This window comes from Mastomys coucha, unplaced genomic scaffold (genome assembly GCF_008632895.1).
Source record: "Mastomys coucha isolate ucsf_1 unplaced genomic scaffold, UCSF_Mcou_1 pScaffold22, whole genome shotgun sequence".
In the NCBI taxonomy this organism is placed as follows: Eukaryota; Metazoa; Chordata; class Mammalia; order Rodentia; family Muridae; genus Mastomys; species Mastomys coucha.
The window spans coordinates 216,430,214-216,458,187 of record NW_022196905.1 but is presented as its reverse complement, the minus strand read 5'-3'; the positions used below and the strand labels follow the sequence as shown (position 1 = coordinate 216,458,187).

General features: G+C 40.6%; 1 long non-coding RNA gene across 1 annotated transcript; it reads left to right on the top strand.

The window, feature by feature from the left end:
- The first annotated feature begins 12,719 nt into the window (after nucleotides 1-12,719).
- LOC116104472 lies at nucleotides 12,720-27,200 on the top strand. The gene is made up of 3 exons (XR_004123921.1): nucleotides 12,720-12,954; nucleotides 21,480-21,532; nucleotides 27,017-27,200. It is a non-coding gene; the product is annotated as an uncharacterized LOC116104472 (long non-coding RNA).
- The last annotated feature ends 774 nt before the right edge of the window (nucleotides 27,201-27,974 follow it).

The following is a 27,974-nucleotide window of genomic DNA, read 5'->3' as shown; positions in this document are numbered from 1 at the left end:
TTTTTAAAGACAGCAACATCTGAGATTTAATTAGAAAACAATTGTTAAAAGTGTATTACTATTTTGTTCCAGTGTCCATTGAGCCTGTTATTTTTAACTGATAGGCAGCTATTCAGTCCTGAAGATACAGGGAGGAAGCTGAGAGGTGGTGGAGCACACCTTTCATCCCAGCCCTCTGTGGCAGAGGCAGGCAGATCCCTGAGTTCAAGGCCAGCCTGGTCTACAGATCGAGTTCCAGGACAGCCAAGGCTATACAGAGAAACCTTGTCTGGAAAAACCAAAAACCAAAATCAAACTAAACAGAAAGCTACCTTTCCACTCACATTAAATGGAACTCTTGAATAAAAAATGTGGAACTTGTTCACATTCATAATTTGCTCTACTAACAGCACCATAATAGAAATGGCCTGCAAACACTGTGTGCTTTTCCTCAGTCTGTAGTGAGAGAAACCTCAGTACCTAGAATCTGACATGCATAACAGGTTTTTTTTTCAGTGTGGAATGAATTCTTCTAAGCACAGGAGACATTGTGCTCACTGTGAGTCCAGTCCACCACTGGCAATCATCACATAAGCTGCATGAGAGACCTCTGAACTCTCCATGAAGTCATCACCACCCTGATGAATAATGCTGAAATAAAAGGAAAAGGGGCAAACCATTGCCCAGGTGAGGATTTACAGAATCGACTTGTCCCCCTGGAAGGAGGCACTAGTACAGATCTCGTTACATGGGACTTTGGAAATAACCAGCAACCTGAGGATGCAAGGCTTACCCCTGTAGCTCCATCTACATGTTTACTTACAATTTCTGAAAATAATGCACACTGGTAGATTCCTTATTACTAACTCCTGAAAGTGGCTGTCTACAAGCACATGATCAGAGAACATGTGTAGAGAAACAAGTAGGCATTTTTATGGCCATCAAAGGATAACTTTAGACTATGATTTGAGGTGAGTTTTAAAGAAAATTATATTCAAGAGTTTTGTATTTGAATGCTGAAAAGATGGTTCAATGGGCAAGAGTGCTTGCTATGCAGACATGAGGACCTGGATCCCCCAGAACCGATATAAAAAGCTGGGTTTGATTACATATGTACCCACATGACCACATGCTTGTACCTCTAGCACTATTGAGGGCAGAAACAAAAGGATCAGTGGGGTTTGGTGGCCAGCTTAAAAACAGCAGATCTCTGGGGTCAGCGAGAGGCCCTGACTCTAGGTGAGAAGGCAGAATTTGACAGAACAGGACACCTGACATCTTCTCATTTGAGAAAGTTAGCTGTGACTACACTAATACTTAGTGTGCCCAAGTCTTGGAGTGTGACTGTGTTTATATGCAGTAGCAAACAGGTGAGGTAACATGGGCCTGGAATAACTGCTGGGGAAGGAAGGTGGAGGAAATGAAAATACCACAGGTCCAGACCAGTCAGCCTGAACACCAACAGCCCAACACTGCATCTGCCAGGGTGGTTTCCCTTTAAGGAGCATGGAACTTTCTAGAATAAGATTCTTGTGATATCATTAGCCTTTCACGTGATGGGATAAGAGACTATGGATCAATATTCTTAGTGTCCTGAAGGGAAAAAGCTGCATCTGATAAGTGCTCAGGAAATATTTGCTATTGCATTAATGTCGTAACCAGAAGGACATTAAGAACTTAAGAATGGAAAGTGAATATATGCCATCAATCTCCTAGTAGGTAAAAATAATATGCCTCAGAACTGTAAGAACTCAGGGAGAGCCTAAAATGTAAATGGTAGAATTTACAATTCCTTTCCCCTTCCATTTCAATCTCAAATTCAACTGAGATACAGGAAACTTAGAAATATTGTGAGCTTTTTTCTGTATTCCTCTGAATGAATTAAAAGGTGTTGACTAAAACCGGCAGAGACCGTAGAACTTGCTCAAGTTTGAATGATTCTTCCCAGAACTCGCAGGCTGGGATCTGTCTACACCCACTTTCTCAAATGCTTACTCTAACAGTGCAGATCCGGTGACCCTAGCTGGAAAGAGCAGACTGCATACCATCGTACGGAGCTCGTAAACAAAAATAATCTAAGTTGGCTTGGAAAGGAAGCAACAGCAGCTCCCCTGGAACTGATACTGATGTAAACCAAGTGTGGATGCTAACGACCATGTGAACTGTTTTTCTCATTTCTCAGTAACAGCTTTGTCCAAAGGCTCACACACACATAGCTCCTGGAATGTGTCATAAACATTGTCATTCTCTGTGAGGCAATCAACTGTGCTACAGACATGGTGGGCCACATGAGGAATGCAACAGTTTCTGAAAGGAACACCCAAGCCATACTGATGGACTTTCAGTAAGTGTGCATATGTTATGGGAAATGGTCTGTGTGGATATAATTAGTGGTGCAAACCCACAAGTCAAGGAGAACAATAATCTCATAGACTCCAGATTTCTTTTCTTGCCCAGGGAAATGGGATCTTTGTCTTGGTAACTTCCAAGCCATTTACCTTCTTGGGGTGATTTTACCTGGTTCAATGGAGTGGCTTAATAGGACTATGAGTTTGGAACTGTGCCTGGCCGAATGATACACAAGTACAGATCGAGCTATCTACACTAATTCAATGTGAATATTGCCCCTTGTGTTATCTAATTATTAGACCTTATTGCATGATCATCCATATGAGCAACTGCGGAGACAAAGATGGCAGTGCCACAGGGTGAAGAAGAGCCACTCCATGCACAAGGCGACGGTGAGAGAGAGAATCAGTCCATTGGTGGCTATACCACGGCCATGTACACTTCATTCATTTTGGTAGCATTAGTCACAGCAGCTTGATGAATTAACTGTTGTTACTGGCTGTGATGATCACTCTTGATTGTCAGCTTGACAAGAGTCAAAATCACCATGAAAATATTCTCTGGGCATATCTGTGAGGAATTCTCACAGTCAAGTGAGATGAAATCAGTTGAGGTGGGAAGGCTCACCCATGGCTGACATCATTCCATGGACTGTGGTCCTGGACTACATTAAAGAAGGGTGGAGGGGTTGGCACTGGCTTTCTGTTTCCTGACTGTGGATGCCACGTGACCAGCTGCCTGAAACTCCTACCTCCGTGCATTGCCCATCATGGTGACTGCGCCCTTAAACCAGGGGCCTTTCCTCAGTCACAGCATGGGACAAGAGCTGGTACATCAGCAATAGAGACTAGTGTCGTAACAATCCATAAAATGTGACCAGGTGAACAGAGAAGGCTGGCATGGCAGCCTACAGTCCTGCTCTCTCAGCTGTAATGGGGAAACTGGCTGTAAGGGGACCCGTTGTCCTGTGGTAAAGCACAGCCTGTTAAGACAAAGGTTCCAGAGAAAGAAAGTAGAGGAGGGAGCAATCACTGTTAGTGCATACAGGCTGCTCTAGGCTCCTCTCAGCAGGGAGTATATGGAGAGGAATGCCCTGCAAGATTTGCTGTCTGTGACACTGACATAGAAAGTAATGTGTGAGTCTGGTTTGGTGGAAAACACAAGCTTTCCATACTCCCACAGGGCCAGTCTATAACAGTAAGCAGAATGACACTATCTACCTTAAGTCCAACAGTTAAACTCCAACCAGACCTTTATTTTTATAGCAATATAATTTATATCGTGTGGTGGAAGGGCAAGGGCTGGAGCTAAGGAGAAGAGAAAGGCCTTGGTGCAGGACTCCCCCAGGCTCTGGGAAGAGAGTAGGGGCTATCAATGATCTAATTGGAGTTGCTGTGCCCCCTTGAATTTCAGAGAACCTTTGAAAGATTAGTGAATCACCTGGAGGGGAAAACACAGACATCTGACAGTTTTCTTCTCTAGGCAGAGAATATGTAAATGCAAATGCAGTATTCAAGTTCCCTTGACAGATCAACTATAGATTTTGGATGAAGGGGCGTGAAGAGTGTGATCTGGTACTAATTTCAGTGAGCTGAACTTAATTTTCTACTTAGGGAAGCAACACATAATAGTCATTGTTTAACATCATTCCACTTGGGCCTCAAAAATCTCCACAAAAGAAACCTTATGCAGAATTTATGCTCTCTGCTTCTGCCAAAGTTCTAAAAAGGCTGAGCACAGCTTTGGCGAGCAGTGGACTTGTCTGCTTGTCTGATGGCTCTGCTCATGAGAGGTACTGCAAACCTGGTCAGAGAGAGACCCAGACAAATCAGAGGCCACCGCTAGCAATACTAGAATCCAGGAAGGAGTAGGCACTGCCTTGGGCCAGTCCATAAGAGACAACTAAGCTGAGAAAAAACTTAGAGAATTAAGGCTGAGGAACAACAGAGAGACACTGAATAAAAGTTAGGACATAGCAATTCTGAAATGGAATCTTCCCCTGGCCAGATAGATGACTTCTGGGCAGCTCAGTCCTTCATTTTGAGCTTTGTGCTTCTATTTTACAAAATGAAGTTGGTGGGTTTAGTAAGGGAGCATGGATTTTAACCCTTGCAGAGCTGAGCAGCTAGTTTGTAGAGACTCAGGCTAAGACACAGGTGCAACCCCAGGGAGCTGATGGTTTCAGGAGGACGGGAAAGGTCGATACATTTCAAACTTCTTAAAGAGAAACTAGAAATGAGGATTTTTTTTTTTTTTTTTTTGGTAAGGCCTAAATGTTATAAACTAATTGGGCTCCTAAAGCACTCATTTGCCCAAATAAACAAACAAAAGTCTGTTGGTGTAATATGACCTTGGAATATGACCTTGGGTTTGCATTTGTTCCACCGGGCCGTCAGTAGTCTTTAATTCATTTCTAAAGCCCTTTTCCATCTTGAAGAGAAATTTAAAGGAATTGTTCCACAATGTCTTTTCCTCCCTATCTATGATCTGTTTCTTCCTTTGCTGAGGTTTGGAGATGAACTCCCATGCCTTCCACCCTGCAGGCACAGCTTCCTCCCCTCCTCTGCTGAAGTCATGCACCAAGGCCATCTGGCATCTCCAGACCACAAGCTCAGAAGGCTTGCGGGCCTTCACTGCATTCCTCACCGAGGTGGAGCAACTAGAACTGTTAAAGAACGCATTTTGTAAGCCAGTCTCTCCAGTTCCCACCTGTTTCTAATCCCCCACCTCCCCACTAGATTCTGTTCCCTCCCTTACTTCTACTTCCCTCATGTGGGTGTTCCCTGAGGCCTAGTTCCCAGCTCTCCTTGTTTTCTGAAACTTCTTGCCCAGAGAGTGCGTCCATAACTACTGATGCAGACATCCCTAGATTCATTTACGTGCACAGACGGCACCTAACCCATTTTTTACGCTCTCACCCTTAGTGCCTAAGTGCCTTAGTGCCTTAGCCTCTTGGACATCGCCATTGCAACTAACCTAGACTATACACAGATCTGACACACTACTGATTTTGAAATTATTTTCCCAGCATTCCTTCACAAATACGAGTTAAAATCGTATTTATCTTGGCCTCCCCTCCTTTCCCTCGTATGCGTGATATTAGGAACGTTCACGGATCCTCTTTTGACCAGGACTTCTGCTCTAACTCCAATGTGCCCCCTGCCTGTTTCTTACTTCTTCGATCAGTCTCTGTCCCGTGCTGCCTCCAGGTTAGCACTGGCATCTCAAGGAACGATTCTGAGTTTTCCTCTGCACTGTGAGCTAAGTCCCTTCACCTGGCTTTCAAAGTCTCACAACTCTTGGCCTCGGAGCGCGTTGTCTAACTTCCCTTGCCGTGATGAAACTCTCCCACTCCTCTGAACCAATCTAACCAGCACTCTCCAATTCCATGTTCCATCTGTGCTTAGAATATCCTTCCCACAATCCCATGTGCTCAGATCCTACCATGATCCAATTTGCATCTCTCAGGGAAATTTTCTGAATTACTAAGCATGGTTTTATCAGTATGGTATCTTTACAAGGCATCCCAAAGCAATCTCAGGGGCAAGATGTAAGCGCTTTATTATATGGCCTTTAATACCTCTGTCCGGTGATTACTCTTGAATGGATGCGGTGTGAGGAAGGGAGCCAGTTTCTTGGCAGGATTTCCCTAGGTGTCTGATGTCTGCCTTTTCTCCATTATTCTCCAGTGCCACCTTTGTTCTGAATCAAGCATTTCTGATGTGAGAGCTGTGTCTGAGTGTTTCCCATCCACTAGAAAATGTCTTCCAGCTTTTTAACTCTTGTTGACAATGTATGGCAGTTTACACTTCCACAGATAAATTTTAAAGTCAGCTTATCAAGTTCCTATCTCTCAAAAAGTTTCACTCCAGTTTTTGATTAATTTCAAATCATTGCATTTTAAACTAAGCCTTTCCCCTGTGATGTTTGTTTTCTTGCTTGATAAAGCTTCCTTTTTGTCCATTTGGGACTTAAATTGCTCTTTTTAATTTCTGAAGATAAAATTTTGAATATTGATCTAAAAGTTCTATTATTATTATTATTATTATTATTATTATTATTATTATTTGTTTTGGATTTTCCGAGACAGGGTTTCTCTGTGTATCCCAGGCTGGGTAGCTACACTTCATAATTTTAAAAAGCTATCTTTGCTGGCTTTCTGTCTAGGCTATTACTTTTGGGGGGTGCAAAACTATATAGTTTAATCATATGCTTTTAATTAGTATCTTTCTGTTACTGATTTTCTAGTTTCAGTGGTAGAAATTAAACTGGAAAACATGCTCAGTAAAACTTTAGTTTCTTAGAAATACTTTGTAAAACTTCCATTCTTTGCATGAGTATTTTGTTCCCCCTTTTAAGAAGGAACTAAATATCCTCACTTTGGTCTTCCTTCTTCTTGAGTTTCTTGTGGTTTGTGGATTATACTTTGTGTGTTCCGATCTTCTAGGCTAATATCCACTTATCAGAGAGTGCATACCATGTGTGTTCTTTTGTGATTGGGTTACCTCACTCAGGATGATATTCTCCAGGTCCATTCATTTCCCTAAGAATTTCATAAATTTATTGTTTTTAATAGCTGAGTAGTACTCTATTGTGTAGATATACCACATTTTCTGTATCCATTTCTCTGTTGAGGGACATCTGGGTTGTTTCTGGTTTCTGGCTATTATAAATAAGGCTGCTATGAACATAGTGGAGCATGTGTCCTTATTACATGTTGGAGCATCTTCTGGGTATATGCCCAGGAGTGGTATAGCTGGGTCCTCTGGTAGTACTATGTCCAATTTCCGGAGGAACTGCCATACTGATTTCCAGAGTGGTTGTACCAGCTTGCAATTCCACCAGCAATGAGGGAGCAGAGACTGAAGGAAGGACAATTCAGAGACTGTTCCACCTGGGAATCCTTCCCATATTCAGTCATCAAATCTAGACATTATTGTGGATATCAGCAAGTGCTAGATGACAGGAGCTTGAGATAGCTGTCTCTTGAGAGGCTCTGACAGTACCCGACTAACACAGAAGTAGAGGCTCACAGCCATTCATTGGACTGAGTACAGGGTCCCCAATGAAGGAGCTAGAGAAAGGACCCAAGGAGCTAAAGGGTTTGCAGCCCCTTAGGATGAACAACAGTATGAATTAACTAGTACCTTCAGAGCTCCCAGGGACTCAACCACAAACCAAAGAGTACACATGGGGGAACTCATGGCTCCAACAGCATGCATATAGCAGAGGATGGTCAAGTCGGTCATCAATGGGAGGAGAAGACCTTGGCCCAGTGAAGGTTCTATGTCCCAGTGTAGGGGAATGCCAGGGCCAGTAAGTAAGAGGGGGTGGGATGGTGAGCGGGGGTGGGGGGTGGGGGGGGTTGGAGGGAACAGGGGATTGTTTTAGTTTTTGTTTATTTTATTTTATTTTATTTTATTTCTTGGAGGGGAAGCTGGGAAAGAAGATTTTGTAAATAAGACAACAGCTAATTAAAAAAAAAAGAAAAAGAATTCATGCCTTGAGATCACAGTTTGCTATGTAACAAAAAATAAAATAAATAAATAAATAAATAACAAAACACAAAACAAAACAAACAAAAAAAAACTTCCATTCTTTGAAACTCACTGAGTTAGCTTACTGGACCAGAAGACGGTTTACTCCAATGAATATGCATTGTCAGTTAGGTTGAACTGACGGAAGTGGTACTGCATCTTCTGTATTTTTAATTACTTTTTCTGCAGTTGTTATATGAATTACTAAGAATATCAACATCATCAAGCACAACTGGACTTTCTAGGTTCTGTCCTGTTGCCAGTTCGTACTAACTAGAACAAAGGGTTTAAAAGTCATCTACAACTGAAAAGATATTATAATACTACCCAATATACAAGAATTATAGTACAATCCATACTGGGTAAAATATAGCTTAGTTTTGACCCTAAACAAAGATTAGATATTTAAAACAACACAAAAATATCTATTTAAGATAAACTCATTAATTAAATAATACCACAATTGTGATTTTGTATGGACCCCAGATAACATGATTTAAATTAAAGCTAAATTAGATTTAAATTAGATTCATCTCGCCCTTGAAAGCAGAATAAAACTAGTTTGTATTTTAAAAAGAATTTGTCTGAGCTGTCAGTTTTGTGCTTGAAACTTCTCACACTTAAAAATCTGATGTCAAAAAACAAAAAAAAACAAAAAACAAAAACAAACAAACAAAAAAACCTCTGATGTCCAAGGGCTGGGAAGAATCAGCAGTTAAGAAGCTTGCTGCACATGCGCAGGGGCAGCAATTCCTGCCAGCATCTGTGTGTCCGTGGAAAAGCCAGGTGTGGTCCTACCTTGCCTGGGGGTGGATGCAGGAGGATCACAGGGGCTTGGTGGCTACAAGACTATCGGAAAAACAGGAGTTATTGCAAGAGATCCTGCCTCAGAGGCGCAAGGTGGGCAGTAAAAGTGGAGGCACCGGAGACCGCCCAGACACAGAGTCTGACTCACACAGGCAAGTGCATAAAAACCACACATATGCAGAATATATGTGTATAAGCATATGTGGTGGCTATTCCTTTTGACAGAATTCTGTATGACTTTAGTAACAAACACTGTCTTGACACACTGCAATTTTATTTCTCTATTCAACCGAAGCGTAACTGAGCCCCTACTAGAACCACATGACAGAGAGCTAACATGGAAAGACCCAGTCTACATCTTTAATGAACTGACAGTCTCTGAGGCATAGACCGTGGGACACTCTACGATCTTTTCTGGCCACCACCAGCAGCAGCAAAGGAACCAAACAAATGTGGATAAGCCTGAGTGAGCAAACGTTCCAACAAAAAGTGAAAGAATATTTAACTCTTGGCAACTTTGGGAGGCAAGAGCATCATGTCTGAGGCAGATGCCCTGGAGATGCGGAGAGATGGTAGGTTACACTTCCTCCTACAGGAACACAGAAAGATGTAAGGGTTAAGAAGTATTAAAATGGGTCAGGTCCGAAGGAAACACCACTCCCCCAAACTCTGGGCCTCACTCCCCTCTGCCAAAGGCGGTATTCCTCACCACTGCTAGAAGGGACAGATGGCTATTTCTGGTGCCTCCTACCATGCCAAAGTGAATGCCAGCCTCCATGAGTGGCATTCAGTATTGTGAATTACTGAATTCAGTATTGTGGCTCCTCTCAGCTCTTCTCTCCCTGGCTTTACCCTGAACCTCCAGCTCATGCTTCTGCCCCCAGTTTCTCATTCCTATGTAACCTGCTGTTTCAGCCATGCCCTCTTGGTCCTCTCTCTGGTCTTCTTCCTTGGGTCCCTTCTCCCTTGATTTTCTTTTAGCCATCTCTCCTCTCCTTCTCCGTCTCCCTCCCTCCTTCTTCCTCTCCCTCACCTCTCTCTTCTCATGGCTAAGTCCATGGCCCTGTTTAATCTTCTAGACTCTTGCAATGGCTGGCCCCTGGCTGTGCGTTCCCTCACACCTACAGTAGAAACCTTCCTCTCAACTGTACTTAGATCAGTCATGGCCTCAGTTTATCCATCTGATGCCCAAACCCTCAGTTTGTACAAAAATGACTGTGATAGGTGATGATTAACTTTAGAGCTTCATACAACTAAAATCTACTTGAGTCAAGAAGAAGTTAAAGTGAAATGTCCAACAAATGGATCAGACCCTCCCTGTTATCCTGAGTCACTGAAACCATTAACTAAGGGCAGACACAGTAAAGGAGCAGCGGTGGGAACAGCCACAGATGAGAAGCTGTGAAATACAGTAAATAATTGACTTAGAGCACTGAACAAATCCAAAAGACTTTTGTCCTGAAAGGCTGTTATCTCATGAGTCATTTGAATTTAGAATCTTTTGAAGGAACTGGATTTAAAAGACCATCTAACTAAAGTGAGATATGCTGAGAGATCCCACAAAAGAAAGGGGGAGGTTTGCCATTTTAGGAGGCTGGCTGGATTAGCTCTGATATTTTCCCAGTACCCAGCAAGTTAATTACTGCAAGAAAACATTGCACTTTAAGGGGCTTCTGCTTTGTTTATAGTTTTCTTGCATGTGCATATGTGTAGTGTAGTGTAGTGTAATGTAGTGTGTGTGTGTGTGCGTGTGTGTGTGTGTGTGTGTGTGTGTGTGATATCTTCTTCCCTCTCTCTACCACCTCTATGTGTAAGGAGAGTCTCTCATTTGAACCTAGAGCTTACAAATTCAGCTAGTCTACCAGCTGGACCAGAGGATCCCCTATCTCTGGGTTCCTGCACCGAGTTCACAAGATCTTCACCCACTCAGCATTTACAGATGTGCTAGGGATCTAAGTCCACGTCCAAACAGTTGCATGAAAGGATTTTTTCCCAGTGAGCCATCTTCTAAGTCTTCTCATCTCTGAGCTTTAAATACTAGATATTAAAATAACATTTTTAAAAATGGCTCTCTTGTTTATCATTTTATCTCTAAGATAATGCTTCTCTGAAGCAAAGAACACTTACTATATGCTGTTAATAGAAGCCAAAATGGATATCTGCACCCTAAGTCCTGATGAATGTGAAGTTTCCATGTTCTCAATGCACATGCCAGGCCATCCTCCTGACATTTCTCAGACAAATGTGCATCCCGCATCACCATGGCTGCTAGGAACATAGGAGAAGATCAAGAGCATTTTCTGAGAACAGATTTGATGGCACTATCATACCAGCAAATCTCTGTCATCAACTTCAAGTTAAATCTGGGGTACCAAGCTGACAGTCTGTCTGAGACCAACCTAACATTCAGTCCAAACTACTGAGTACTTCTGCCAGGCATTCTTTCAGGTTTGCAGGGCACAATAATAAAGATAATGCTATGATTAAAGAACAAAAACATGTCCACCAAGAAAGGTGTCCAACAATAATAACACATAGTATGGATTTACAAACAGTATATAGCCTTCTCCTTAGAGCTTTATGTATCAATGACAAAGTACATTCAGTTACAACCCCTGGTGCGCTGTGTGGAATATAGAGCCGTAAGCCTCGGCTCCGCAGGAATATCTGCGTGGACCTACAATCTGTTGCTATGATTAGCAAACAGACAATGGACAATTAGAAAGAATAAAGCCTGAGTTTTAAAATGACCCAGCTTCACCTTTGCCTTGGTTAGTAAGTTAATTTGCTTCCAATCCATCCTAACAGTGAAAAAAGGACTCAATTATTGTTCCTAGAAATGCAAACTGAGACATTTGTAGGCCATCAGAGTAGGTCATTGGAGACGTCTTGTACCATCAAGCAGTATTGTATGTGCAGAAGGCTTTGTCTGATGAGTGAAGACTTGTTCTGCAATGATGATATGTTACAATAGTGGAAATATAAGAAAACAAGATTACATCACATTCTGCATGGCTTCCAATTTAAAAAAAAAAGATTACTAAGGTTATTATAGGAGTTCAAATCTTTTGCCAAGTGTCCCTATCTCTGACCTACAGACCACCAGGAAGATACCAGAGTGTCCAGGAGAATGAGCAGTGAGAGTGAGAATCTTCAACAACCAAAACATCGACAATCTGAGCTCTAACTCAAGGATGATCAATTTAGACATTCAGACATTAGATGTCAACCTCTGGCCTACATACACACGCACACACACACACACACACACACACTATACATATGCACCTGCAAGAAAACTTAAAAACAAAACAGAAACCTCTTAAAGTGCAATGTCTTGCAGGAAGTTCATAATTGTATGAGTTTTGGAACTTGTGCACAAGAAAGTAGAATTGACTAGGGGAGGAATTGAGCTGTATTGTTTCTGTATCGACTATCTACTCTAGAGCTAGGGAGATGGCTCTGTGGGTAAAAGTGCACGTGCACAAGTGTAAGGACCTGTGTTCAAATCTCCAGAGTCCACATAAAAGCAGAATGTGGGTCACAACTGGGGCATTCTGTAATTCCAACGCTCCTACCAAGCAATGGGAGGCAGAGACAAGTACATGGCACTTACAGGTCACTCAAGTGGTGCACAGCAGGAAAAAATGTCCCAGACAAAATGAGACTCAAAGACTGACACCTGAGGTCATCCTCCATCCTGCACATGGGTGCCATGGCATGTGCCAGCCTTCATCACTTCACACGTGATGCATACCTGTGTGCTCACGCACACACTGTGTATACTCATACCCATACAAGAGCACATGTATGGAGACACACACACACGCAGAGAGAGAGAGAGAGAGAGAGAGAGAGAGAGAGAGAGAGAGAGAGAGAGAACAGAGACAGAGTCTACTAAGTCAAAAACAAAGAAAAGAAAAAAGAAAAAAAGATGAAGAAAACCCTACTGTGTAACTTAAACTGAAAACATGACTGGGTTATCAAAGTCTGTCTGGAAATTCAAAACAAGACTTTCTTTCCCTGAAACAGGGCTGAATCAAAAGGATGTTCTAACTGCAAAGGATTCGGGGTAGAGGAACGTAACACCTAGCAAAGGAGATCCTGGCCATCCGTGACTGGAGATCCTGGCCATCCGTGACCATATGCTCTGAGGTTCCCGACAGCCACCAGCCGAGTGAAAGAGCCGGCAGCGGCAACTACACCACCTCTCCAGTCTCAATCCGGTCCCACTCCAGAGATTAAGCCTAGATAAAATGGATTAATCTGATGGCTAAGTCAGGTAAGAATAATGCGGTTTACCTCACTGTTACCACTCTCTCCACATAGGAGCGCAGGCCAAAACCCTCAGGAGGCAGCCAGCAGCAAAGCTAGTCTAAACAGTCTCCTCCGGGACGCACAGCCCTCCCCCCAAGTAAAATAAATATTACGATGTTACAAAGGGTTCCCTTTTTCACAAGGCCTTTTGTATGATTTGGTTTTGAGTAGTGTTTAATTCTGCAATCGAAAATGCCACTGAAATCTACCAGCATATTTTCAACTTTAAAGTAAGGAATTCTAACCTGATTATTGTTAGGTGGCAGCCTTGAAGAAGCTGAATTATTTAAAATAGCCCTAGCATAGTCTTTCGTGTAGTATGCATACTTTTGCTAGTTTTATACATTTATTTATAAGTTAACATTTTAAAAGTTTGTGTGTGTGTGTGTGTATGTGTGCGCGCGCGTGCGCGCGCGCGCGCGCACACACACACACACACACACACACGCATGCGTGCAAATGCATCTATTTCTAAATATTTATGAGTCTATTTCACCATTAAGCAAGACCATGAAAAGCATTCTAAACATGGTGAATAGTTTTAAATGGGAATAGAAGACACTTGATATCCTAATTCTTGACTACAGTTCAAAGGTGTCTGTTGGTTTCAGGTCCACATTTCCAATTAAAGAAACCTTTATGTCATTAATCGGCATAATGCATCATACTGAAGAATGTTAGGGAATAGGTAATACACAGAGGTGAGTAGACAAGCTACAAAAGACAGGAATCTTAGGATTCTTTGTAAGGCTGAACTTGGTTGAGGTCCTGGTTCAAACACCCAGTTATTTAGGATTGAGCATCTAGGTTAGAAGGAGAAATAAGTCTCTCTCCAGTCTATCCCTTCCTGCAGAGAAAAGCTGCCTTCATAGCTATGTGCTTGGAAAGGTAGCACAAAAAGTGCAATCAGAAAGAACAGGGCAGATTCTCCATGCTTGTGCATCCTAAAGCGGGAAGTGAAGACAGCCCGTCTGTCTGAGTGGTTAAATGTTCCTCTTTATGGCTGCCCGGGGTGGAGGCATGGGTACCAGCCTCTAGACTTAGTGTTTTTTCCGTAATCTGTGGACTGAAAATGAACTCCCCTTAAGAGCCAATGTGGATTCCTTAAGTAATATGATCTTCTGACATTTTCTTGACATTTTTTATTTGAATAAATTATGGGGAAAGATCAACACAGTAAAAAAAAAAAATCCAAAGCAGATTTCATATTCTTGGGAATGCTGAAGAGAGAAAAAATATGAACAATTCCCAAAGAAAGGGCAGATGAGGCGGAGTGGGTGTTTGCCTGCCACATTGTTGCATAATTTAAAACTTCAGTTGGTAGGATTGTTAGCTTTTACGGTTTCATTTTTCTGCACTTAATATGAAGGTCATGGGTATATATTTCTTCTATAATTACAGCTCACTTTCAAGTAACTCCCACTGTTAGAGACCTGAGCTGGAAAGTTGATGCTGTTCATAGTAAAATATCGAAATGTCTTTTACTCTTTCCAACGCTGAAAAGACACAGGCAGAGTCAAGACTGCTTTCCTCTAAATTTTAAAATGAAATTTATTTTTAAATGATAGACAAAATATAAAATTATTATACATCCACCACATGATATTTGGACATACACTTAATGTTGTAAAATGTTTAAAATCAAATTAAACATACATGTCTCCTCTAGCATTTATCATTTCTTTGTGATGAAAAAAATGTTAAATAGTTTCTTCTAGCCTTTGGAAGTATACAATACTTCACTGTTCTCTCTATGGAGTGACTCTTAAAAATCTTAAATTCTAGAGATTTATTATTTTAATTTTATGTGTGTTTGTATGTGTGAATGAGTGTATTGTATCAGGTATGTGCAGGTGAGTTGGTTTGAAACACAGTGATAGACTCAGAGTCAGCAATACTGAGTCAGTGTATTAAGAAAAAGATTTAAAAACATCTCTCCCTAGAGTAAGTGAACCAAGAGCGAGCCCAAATTTGATTCTCTACTTCTTTCTCCCTGTGTAATCATTCTCATATGATTCTGAATCTGTGCCTTTCTGAAGGCTGTCTTGAAAATCAATCTGCCCCTGTGTGTGTGTTTGTGTGTGTGTGTGTGTGTGTGTATGAGTGCTTGAGTGTGTTAATGTGTATGTATGTGTGCTTGACTGTATGTGTGTGTTAGAGTGAGTGTGGGTGTGTCTATATGTGTGCCTAAGTGTGTGTGTGTGTGTGTGCATACATACTTGAGTGTGTGTGTTCACATGTATGCTTGAGTATGTGTGTTTGTGTATACTCCTAACAAAAGGCGCTGCTCTCATTTTTATTGAACAAAACAGAAAGCATCACATGGGGAGGGACTAGGATACTCTGCAGAAATCTGTAACAGCGTTTTACCAGGGACTACCATAACTGACCCAGACAAATGCTGTCAACCAATCTTTGTGTGTTACTCTCAATATTTATGGCAGATACTCACTTTATAAGATTGTGTTCATTCTACATTTGGTGTTCCCAGCATTTATTATTATAGCATAAATATACATACGCATTACTCAGGGTGAGGGGGCATGGAAGAGCACATCATTTACGATTACAGCCATGTAGTAGCTTAGGTTGTAAAAGCTGATAACTTGGGGAATTCAAGGAAGTAAGGTGGCTGCTCCATTGTTCTTTTAATGGTAGGTTAAACAAACAGATTAAATTAGGATAGCAGACTTAAGTCCTAAGTGACCCCAAAGTTTATTATTAACTTTGGCTATGAGATCTAGTAAAAGTTCCAGTCTCTTGGAATGTAAGATTTGTTTTTATAATACTGTATTGCTATATGTGGGTGCTCATGGCAACCAGAAGAGGATGCTGGATCCCTTGGAACTTGAGTAACAGGCAACTATGAGCCACCACGTGGATAATGATGTTTAAGAATATTCCTTTATTTTAATTTAGAATCAGCAAATAGTTTTATTGATAAATAACCCAAAAAATAATGTCTCTAAAACACACTAAAGTACCATTCTAAAGTTTTCTTTGGTTTTATAAATATACTTTTTCCCATGCTATAATTGGGTCCATAAATTATTATAACTTCTTACATAATTTCAATGATACTCTTACCTTTTATATTCATAATTTGTATTAAAAATAATATTCTGCTAGTGAATTTTCTAGTTTGGGGCTACATACTAACATAAAATGTTGAACGTTTTAAACCAACTATGTATTTTCTGAGGCAATGCAGACTCAGCAGACCCTGAGACCATTGTACAAGAGAGCCAACCTGTTCTAATCTATCCCTCCCAACCATGGAGCTTTATCTGCATTCTCTCATATAATTAGCTTCATGAAAGTTTCCAAGATTTTGTGTGCCTTGCCTAATTTTCCCTCAATATTTTGGGAATGTTTCCCAAAAATGACAGACCATCACAAGCAGCAAAGAATGATCAAGAGAAACATAACAGAAAGAGCTGAAAGGCACATGCTCTACACCAGACTGTAAATTATGCCTTGGCCTGAGAGAAGCTGGGTTGGCATATCCAGAAGACACAGTGACATTCCCTCCCATGTCCCCAAGGTCACTGCTGTTTATGGGTCTTGGTTTCATTGTGGAACTCCCTGAATGCACAGAGTCTAGACAAGTTTTTTAGGCGGTGTGTTCACGCCTTCTCTTGGCACTGGTCACTGAATCCCAGAATTGGGTGAAAACAATTCACCACAGAATTCTCCCTTGGTGGTTTCCACCTATCAGTGCCAGGTGCCTGCCCCACCCACTGCCGCCTGCCAAGGCTGCTGCCTTTAGTGAATAGTTAGGTCACTCTGTCATCACAGTCTAAAAGTGGGAGCAAGACTTGGGAGTCAGTGAAGCTGGCCCTATTCTCTCTAGCTTTTCCCAGTGTTTACCAAAGAGTTAGACACAGTTGCTGAGTCCACTGGGCTCCAATTTTGCATGGAGTTCTTTTCTGCATAGTCAGCTTTCTGTGTTAGTACACATTCTAAGTAGTGCATTCCTTTACCAGAGGACAATGGACACCAAATGATGAAATAATTCTTGAAAATACATGTCCCAGTTTGTATAGACACCAAAAAAATGAAGACAGTTGTCTCCTAGGAATCAGAGATACTGATGTTTAAGAATATTCCTTTCTTTTAAGTTAGAATCAGCAAATACCTTAATGATCCAATGCAGGCTTACAATCATTTCATAGAATAATACACATAATAATAACGCATAGACTGCTGACTTTCTACATGCATGCCTTCATTTACCCTTAACAATTCCAAACAATGGGTGTCACTGTCTCAAAATGAGAACTAGCAAGCTGGTAAGATGGTAAGATGGATCAGCAGGTAAAGGTGCTTGCCACAAAGCTGGATGATCTGACTTCAATCACTGGGACCCACATGGTGGAAAGATAGAACAGGCTCTCTCAAGTTGTCCTCTGAACTCCACACATGTGTTGTGGCGTGTATATGTGCTTGTCTAGTGTGCATGTACACACACACACACATACACACATACATACACACAAATTAAGTAAATAAAGTAATTTTTAAAAACGACATTGAGAGTTTGGAAACACGACTTGTCCATATCTGCAGCATTTGTGGGGATCTTGGGCCTGATGCCAGGAACCTTTTTGAACTTCACTACTTTGAGATGACCTTTGCCCAAGTAGCTCAACGATGGAAGACTATTATCAACCAGTAGAATCAACTCATCATCTCTTGTCACAGCTGCCACCACTTAAACATTACCACATGGTTCGGATTAAATTTCAACATTGTAAACAGTGAGCTAAACCCTGATGATTTAAATTCAACTATATCATTTTACCCCAAGCTACACATTGGAAACTTGCATAGATCTTTCAAAAGAAGCCAGCCAGTTAGCCACTGGACCACTTTGGATGTCGGATGCTCTCTTTATTTATCTATTTTTTTGCTCCAATTAAAATGATTACGACATATGTTTAGCTCATTTAGCAATTTTAGAAAATCCATTTTAACTTAAAAGGTTTAAGTGGAGCTCTGGTTCACAAAGTCTGACCTGTGCAAACTGTGACTTTTTGGAGGGTCATCACAAAAAAGACGAACAGTACCCTGTGCATTGTCTTCAGTTAATTAGCAAAAGGTTGGAACAGGAAAGCTTCGTAATCATCAGAAAAATACAAACTGAAATAGACACACTGAGATCTGGAAACTGCCTCCTTAACCCAACGAGTAGGCACACACAGGAAGTTTTAACTTAGTTCAGGAAAAACATATACAGCCCCTGTGAAAATGCTTGGAATCATTTAAAGTAATTTAACTTTTGCTGTAACAATGGTAAAATTACACTGAATGTTTTTCCTTGCAACCAAGTGATGTATTGCATGCTCTATAGATTTTATTGTTTTCATTGAATCCTTGTTCACTTCCAAGGTTTTTCTAGAAAGTTATCAATTTATCAGATGTATTTGTTTTTTGTATTTCCGATCTTTGGCCATCATCAGTTCCCTCTTCCAAAAGAAATAATCTCTGTCCTCTCTGAATCACCCAAGTGTGCCCACATAATAGTCTTTATAATAGTTTGCCTCCACAGTACACATGTCTCTTCTTCTGTACCAGACTACAGCTATCCTGGAGCTAATCTCCAAAGACATTTGCACTAGAAAGCTACATGACTGATACAGGAAAAAATAGCACTGGGGTGTAACTCGGTGGTAGTGATTGCCTAGCACACCCAAGGCCTTGGGTTCAATGCCCAGTATTGATAAATAAATAATAACATAGACTGCCAATTTGTGAAAATCCCAGACATTTTTAAAAATTATAGTTTTAACTGAATATCAATGGCTGGAGCATAATATATCCTTTTGCTTTATGTGTACACAAATTTGAAATTTATGGCTAAATTGTTATTTTTTTTATCTTGCAGCTTCAAACCTGCATTGAAATATACAATGAGGAATAGGCCAGGAGACATAATTCATATTCCCATATACCTCTGGTTTGCTATCGTTACATTAAAGTTGTATTGTGCAGAAGAGAGATTGAAGAAGCAAGTGAGACATTGAAAGACAGAGACTGTTCCCACAGTCTAGACATTTCCTCCGAGGAACAGGGGAATGAGGTTTGTCAGGCCAGGACTTAATGGAACAGCAAGGCATAACCTAGAGAAAATGCCGACTAAAATCCACAGTCCAGTTCCTGCCATTTCCCACAGCATGAGGTGGGATCTTAGGCCTTCCTTCGCCTGAAAGGGAGTCTAATTTTGAGAACACTGCCCACAAAACTGTGGTTATTGTTCTGCAGAGAAAACTCTGCATTCTCATTTGTCCTGTATAACTAAGATTAAGTAATTATCTATAATTTTAAAAAGATTATAATGGCACCATTTGATAGTCTACAATCTAAAATATTTTTAAAATACTATTGTTTTTACTTGTTTTAATATCAGAAAGTTCCAACCCAAATCACTACCTTCTATAATTATACAAAATTAACACAAAAGGTATGTTTTCAAAAATTCAAAACTGTGAAGCACACACTCTTGGCATCTGCTGAACACCAGTGTTAGCTCTGCCAGCCCCTCACAGTATGAGCGTTAACTCTGCCAGCCCCTCACTGTATGAGTGTTAACTCTGCCAGCCCCTCACTGTATGAGTGTTAACTCTGCCAGCCCCTCACTGTATGGACGTTAACTCTGCCAGCCCCTCACTGTATGGGCATTAACTCTGCCAGCCCCTCACTGTATGAGTGTTAACTCTGCCAGCCCCTCACTGTATGAGTGTTAACTCTGCCAGCCCCTCACTGTATGAATGCTAGGTCTGCCAGCCCCTCACTGTATGAGCATTAGCTCTGCCAGCCCCTCACTGTATGGGCATCAGCTCTGCCAGCCCCTCACTGTATGGACGTTAACTCTGCCAGCCCCTCACTGTATGAGTGTTAGCTCTGCCAGCCCCTCACTGTATGAATGCTAGATCTGCCAGCCCCTCACTGTATGAGCATTAGCTCTGCCACCTATGCCAATATTCACTCTGCTCTCCCACCCACAAACTGCACAGAGAGAATTCAGAGAAACAAAGCTGAGATTTGCCTTTAAAGTCTTCTAGTATTTTGCTAGATTCTTTTTTATCCCTCAGGCATAACTAGCACAGGAACATACAACAGTGAACTTGTGTTTATAAATGTTTAACAATAAAATATTTTATTTGGTTTTGCTTTTCAAGACAAATAGGCAAAAGCTACTTACAAGTATATATTTAAGCCTGGACGCCTCTGTCAAATTCCACTCTTCATTGTATGAAATGGGAATGAGGCAGAAGTACTAGAAACAGCTCATGTTAGAACTAGAAAGATGGAGGCATCCCAGTGTGGGTACACTGGAGTTTTAGCACTACAAACGATTTCAAAAATAAATAATGAACAAGTAAGACAAAGTTTTCAAATCTTCAGGCAGGCTAACTTTAAATTAGTTCAGAAAACTCTTGTCATTTACTTCAATAATCAAAAAAGAAAGAAAGAAGGAAGGAAGGAAAAAGGAAGGAAGGAAGGAAGGAAGGAAGGAGTCTTTCAACTTCAGGCTTGTTGGGTTTTTCCCCTCCTTTTTGTATTGGCAAATGATTCCTTTGGTTAACATACTTACTGCTTTGTGTTAGAGTCCCTTTTTATTGAGTCCCCTTCAGTCTGTCTATGCCTGCCTTCTATGAATCTGCCCTAATCTATTACTGTTGCTGTGATTAAAAATATATATATCTTGACAAGAACAAGCAAAAAGAGGAAAGAGTTTATTTCAGGTCAAAATTTCAGGCTACAGCACATCAGTGTGGGGAAGTTGAAGCAGGAATTCAGCCACTCACATCATGCCACAGTCAAGAGCAGAGAGAAACAAGAAACTAATGCACAGATACTCACTTCATTGCTTGCTAGTGCTCCATTCACTTTCTACACTCTTACACACTCACAGCCCTTTGCCTAGAAAGTGGTTCTGTGTACAATGGGCTGAGCCTTCCCCCACATTAATTAACTTAAGAAAGACAATTCCCCCACAGGAATGCCTACAACCCAACCCAATGTAGACAGCCTTTTCTGAGATCCTCTTCCCAGGTGATTTAAGTGGCATCAAGTTGACAAATATAGCAATGTAAGGGTGGTTCTGATGCTAAGATCCTGTTCCCTAATTGGTTCTTGATCTGTCAGTAAAGAAAGCCATGGGCCAGTTGCTAGGCAGAAGGGACAGGAGGGACAGAAGGGACTTCTGGGTCACTGGAGGAAAAAGAACATGAGGAAGGAGTTCGCCATGCTTTGGAAAACTGGGCAACCATGTGAGATCTCAAAATGGAGTGGCCACATAGGCTGCTTCCTACAGTCGGGTAGTCAGGGGAGTTTAGCAACTGAAATGTAGGGCAGGTAGGAGAGACAGAGATAAGAATCTGATAAGGGCGTGATTTTCTAAGTGGGAGATAGTAGCATCCAGCAATTGTGCCAAGAAGACAAGTTGAAATTGAACAACTAAGAGTTTATGTCTTTTATCCACAGATTCAAAGGAAGCTGTGAGGGAGCTGGTAGCTTGGCTACTTCCTGGAGCAAAGGTGGGTAGAGCATAAAACAACACAGGACACAGCTAACTCTTACAGAACACTCCTTTTTGTAGAACTGAGTTAGGGAGATAAGCCAGCCCATGACAACATAACTTATGAGGTGGCAATCAGAATGTTCCCTTCTCATTTCAACTGTTATAATTGAATGAGTTTATTCTCGACAAAAGGCTGAACTATTTGATACAATGATATATATATATATATAAGCTTGTTGTTAAAGGGTATTTCTTTTGGGTTAAAATTCAAAAGAATGTGTTATTGGGTGCTCTTTTATCATATTCAAAATCAACCTGGCTAAAAATTAAATCAACAATAAAATGAGATTGAGATGAACAGAAATACAGTCCATTAGTTAACAGTAGATGCCTTGATTCTATTTCTTTCTGGAAATTGGCCCATCCTTGGATGGATAACTATACAGCACAGAAAGACTCTATAGTTCACTTTAGGTAATTTGAGCTGAGGTTTGGTCAATTGTAACCACTATATAAAAATGGTGATGTTTTCTACATCACTTTAGGCTATTATGTTCTCTTGCACTAAGATAACTGTGAGATAATGAAGTAGTCAACACCAAGAGTGCCTCAGCCTTCTCAAGCCTAAAGTGAAAGGAATGCTTAATTACATTGTTAAGGCAGTTTGAGTTCTCCACATCAACATTACATTTAGGGCATGTAAATACTTCCTATGTCATGAAATCTTACAATTACAATATCCTTAGGATTCTGAGACAGCTTAGCAGGTTAGGCACTTACTGCTAGACTAATAGACCGACTTCCATCCCAAGGTTCCCATGTTAGGAAAACAGAACCCACTCCTGAAAATTGTCACCTGTCCTCCACACGCATATTGTGGCATGCTTGTGTGCATGTGAACATGTGCACAGCACACACGAGTGTGCGTGTATACACACTTGCATATTCATGCGTGCACACTGGTGTAATTTACACATTTTATTGAGCTTGTGGTACTCTCTCCCTGCCCTCATTTCGGAAGTAAGTAACCTGAAGTTTGGCAGTAATGACAGAATTATTCAAAAGATCAGGCCTTGGTACTATTTAGCAGTAATGCCATTAAAATTAACCCTGAAACCAGAATCCAAAATTTACCAGAAATTATCAATTTTGGTCTAGTACATTGTTCACATTATTTTGATATGAAGTAACTTGGGACTTTCCTACAAATTTGTCTGGGTTTTTGTTTGTTGGTTGTTTCGTTGAAATGGCTTAGTATTGTATACAAAGTTCTGTTCCTTCACACAGTAGGGGTTCCCCTTCAGACACCTGATTAGGTACAAAGCGCACCCAAACACCTGTTTTCACAGAGAGCCTTTATTAAGCAGGGAAGAGAAGGTAAAGTGGCTGCTTTCTGACTCAGGCAGAAAAAAAGCAGCAAATGATCTTGCAGGTCGAACTTGTAAAAAGAAGAAATGGGCGGGATGCTGGGGGTGGGGCTAGGCTAGACTGGGCTAGGATTCTGTGGTATATTTTGATTGGGCATGTTACTTAAGTGAGCCAAAGGGGTTTATGATTGCTGGACCTCAATACTTTGATAGCTGGACCTTGGTAGTCAGCCTCAGGAGGAGGTGGTGGCCAAACAAGGAAATGGACCTTGGTGCCTCAATTTAGGAATGTAATCTAATGGTGTTTAGCTAGGCAAAGGGGATGAGAGAGAATGGCAAAGCCTGCCAAAACCATGTTTGCCATGCTCGGCTGGCCAGAGTCCCTTCACTTAGCCCGAGGGTGTCCACTAATTCTTCTGAAAGGAGGATGCATTAGTTAAGTCAAATATAATTAAACAGACATGTGGAGCTGATTGATCACTTCAAATGGGCTCTCTGGATGTTGTAGTTTTCTTTCTAAATCACTACCAGATAAAAGAAAGGGATGATCATTATATTCTGGTAAAAATCAGTAAATTTCACTAAATAAAAAGGCAAATTATGTTCTCCCTTGGAATAAGGTTTACACAGAGATCTTTCTGCAAGTAGATGGGCTGGATGTGTGGAACACTCAAATCCAGGAACCCGAAGGCCCTTTATAGATCCAACTGTCAATCAGGCTGCTCACCAACGTTCCTAGGGGTTCGCTTTTGGATCGGCAAATGTTTTCTCTGCATTCCTATTACAGCTTCTCTGTTTTAAGTGCAGAACTATGACTGCTTCAATAGGCACAATTACTGTAAAACGTTTCACACACATGTGTGGACTTTTAAAGTAACTCTTTGATCTTCAGCCAAGAAATTCCATGAAACCAAAGAATCAGATATTTTCTTTTGAAAACGTTGCATTATTGCATAGAATGAATTCACAGCCTAGGCAGTGAACCAACAGAGAGACCAGGTCTACTCACTCACCTTAGCTACAAGCAAACAAAAGATTGATGAAATAATTGAAATTTTAATTTTTACACCTCATTCTGTGCTTTATTACTTTCAAACTGTTTTAAACTATTTGTTAAGATTTGCTAATATTATTGATTATACTTTATCATCTGCTTTTAGGAAACATAGCTCAAAACAAGTTAGTTTCTTTTTATAGTTGCACAAATAAAATAGAATCTTTCAGTATTTGGAGGATTAAAATAATGAACGATTTCTCATAGAATTATAATTTTTCCCAAAAACACTTCACACAAATTTCAGTTAGCTATTGATAGCCGCTGACTGATAGACACTTATAAGATGGATAGATTGAGCTCCTTCTCACAGTTTCTCTTTGTGCAAATAAACCCCTTAACAGACAAATGACATCAGCACCATTCCTTGAATCCTGTTTCATTTCCCGTCCCTGCCCCGCCCCCTTCCTCTTTATGGTAACACCAAAGAAGCCTGCAGGCGCTAAGTCCTAACTGGCCTCCTTCTGCAACTCTCAGGAAGTTTCCAAATACAATCTTACCTTTGAAAAATGTACACATACTTGCTGTACTTTTAATCCATCAGCTGCAGATGATTTTATTCCCTGGTTAAGGGGATCGCGGTTTTAAGACGTTCCGTGTGCAGAAGATCCTTGCTGCCTTTTAAGTCTTCTCTTCATGCAGCAACCAACTACAATATAAATAACCCTGCAGCTTTTCACATGCTATCTCCAGATCTCTGCCTCTAGGAAAACCGTCCTGCCAGCTTCCCACAGCAAACCACTTTGCTGTGGCCCAGGAGGCCCTGCACATCTTGAGATACTCGGGGTCAGCTAGACTCAGCAGCACCAACATTTATATGGGGTCCCAAATGCATGAGTCTACGATGTTCCAAACATGAGGGGATTCTCATAACAAGTTTTTAAGAAGAGATCAGACATTTTTCTCACTAGTAAACGTGACTATAAATCCTAAAACTAAAACTTAGGGCTCACCGAGTGCGGTGCCTCGGCTCGATGTTCTTCAGCACTCCTTGCTTTCTCTTTGCAAATAAGTTTTGCCACACAATGTAGTTGTAAAGTGCAAATAAATACAAGATCTGGGCACTGTTTGGATTCAGTGTTTCCTCTTGGAACCAATGCCTTACAGATTATGACATGTAGCACACAGAAAATGGGATTAGAAAAGGTGATGTGGCCAAAGGGTTGTCCTCGGGCTGTAGAAGGCAGGGAAACCCTTCATTATTCTTCCTCTCAGACTGAGGACGCTCATGATAGCTATGTGTCACCTCTAATGTCATCGTCTCCCTCTCAGGCTTTGTCTCCCTGTCTTTCTCTTTCCCTCACTGTCTTTTCCCCCAAGCCCCCCTCCTTTCTCTTCATGGCTTCCAGGACCAAAGAAAGGAAGAAGAGTCTAAGACTGGATCCACCAATCTCTAATGAATTAATAACCATGCCCAGCCCCAATGCATGCCAAAAGGACTTTTCAATTCCAAAGAGAGCATTAGGAATTGTTAATAAGATGTACATTAAAAGTTAAAGCACTGGGCTTTTTATTATTGTTACTGCTATGGAGTCTGCTGAAATATTTAGTTTATAAGGGGTGGTTTAATAGGTTTTACACAAATCAATGTTAATATTGGTTAATTTTTAAAATATTATAAGAAAAGTTATGCTAGAAATACAAAAATTACTGTTTCTGTCTAACAAAGGTAGACAATAACCACAGCACTGGCACAGCAGAATTCTTGAGTTAATTTCTTTTTCTGTTACATAGAGAAAGAAAACTAAATGATGCCATATGAAATTACACCCAAATTTCTTAAACTAGTAAACAAGTGGTCCTTACCACAAGGTGTCCCAAGACATCTTTAGGAAAAAAGTTAGATAGCAAGTCTTTTTATGTGTGTGTTTAATTTTATCTCTGTTCTTAAGATATTCAGACCACAGATATAATGGGAAAGGCAGGAGAATAAAATATGAAGTGAAATAACACTTAAAACAATTTCAGTAATTCATGGAAACAATTTCAGATAGTCATGGTTCCCAAGCAGAGATTGTTTGTCTGTGAGACACTGCTTGCTTGTATGCACTACCATCACCCATCTGGATGTTTAAGGTGTGTGCTTCTGGTGAACAAAGGTGCCATGGCCCCACAGATTGGGGCTCACAAGAATAGACTCTTCAAGCAATAAGACTTGACAAAAATAGACAGTGAGAATAGTCAGTCGGCAAACTTCATTCCAACTTTCTTTCTGAAGCATCCATTCATATTGCTTACCGAATTTGGAAGACAGAACACACATGTGAAGAAATCTAATGGTCAACTAAGAATACAACAAAAAGTCCAAGCAAATTCTCTCTCTCTGTGTCTCTCTCTGTCTCTCTCTGTCTCTCTCTGTCTCTCTCTGTCTCTCTCTGTCTCTCTCTGTCTCTCTCTGCCTCTCTCTCTGTCTCTCTCTCTCTGTCTCTCTCTCTCTGTCTCTCTCTCTCTCTGTCTCTCTCTCTCTCTGTCTCTACCCCCTCTCTGTTTACTGTTTACTGTATTGTGTGTGTGTTGGTCTATTGTTTACTGTATCTCTGAGCAATACAGTAAATGAGTGTATTCAATTGGTAAATAACATGACTGAAATAATTTTATTATTCATCTAAGCAGACACAAAATAAAAACACCTCAACCAAACACTCTGCTTGTAAAAGTAAACCTATTGGTTATAATGCTATGACAATAATTTTACACAATTTAAAGCAAGGTCTTCTCAATTTCAATTATAGTTTTTCCATTTGTTCTGGACATTTTATAGTGTTGGAGGTAGAGCCCAAGACCTTCCATAAATGAGTCTTAGCCCTTATTGTGGAGTTTTTAAAAAGTGAAATATATTTAAACTGCCTCCTATAGCTTACATCAAGGGAAGAAATATGAATATATTTCCTTCCCAAGACATCTGTTAGTCTGGTTTTGAAATCAAAATGAGTAGAAGAAAAAGTTCTAGGTAATACACAAAATATAAATTCAAGTATTCATTCATAAGTCAATACTTAGAGGGAATGGCTGTATTAGTAGGAGATAAGCTTTTGCCCACACCCAATAATCCTCCTTCTCAATGCATATCTTTACACAGCCTATGAAAATGTCGAGAGCTGACTTGGTGTTGTGTTATGGGCATCAACACTGTCCCTTTTAAGATCTGCTATCTGCACTCACTGTACCATTACTGCCAACACTGACTTGATGGAATGGTCTCGAGAAGTTATCAAAGCCGTGCAAAAGTCAACATATGAATCAAGCTGGTTCTCATCACACAAGGGCAATAATAACCTATGTGAGAGATAACGTAAGTCCATCAACCACATGACCATCATGCCAAAACCACAATTGCTAAACTGAGAAGGTACCCCTAACCACCGACACAAGAAATTATAGATGTCAGTCACTATGAACGAGAGCTAGCCAACAAATGAATAGTCCCCAAATTATTTTTTCTCTAAGCCACTTATGGAAACTTAAACACACACACACTACAGTAATCAATCACAGCAACTAAAAAGTCTCAAACATACATAATCTAGAAAATGTGTATGATTTTTGCAGAGGAAGCTAAGTCTAGGTTCCAGTAGCTGGCCATACAACAGGAAAGCAACAGCAACACTCTAAGGGATAATCTCATCATCTCCCTTTCCCTGGAATTATACATCAAATCACCATATTCATGAGTAGCTCTAAAGCTATGTCTTATACGTTTGTGCTATGTCGACAAAACCATGATTAAGCGAATTAAGAAACTGTGTCCTACTGTCTAATATTTTCCTAAGAGGAGATTCTCTAAACGATGAGAAAACTGAGTGCTGTATTACACAGCCTCAAATTTAAAGACTCTAAGATTATGTACAAAGCAACGAAGTCCCCAGGTAGTTAAATGGTCACACCAGAGAGCATAGCTGAAATTCCTATAACAAATGACCTTAAAAGTTTCCACAAACACTGAGAAGTACTGGGAATTTTCTGTTGGTTTTTTTCCCCCTCTCCTTTGCAACCGAATGAGGGAATGAAGCATTTTTCTTGGACACTGAGGATAATTA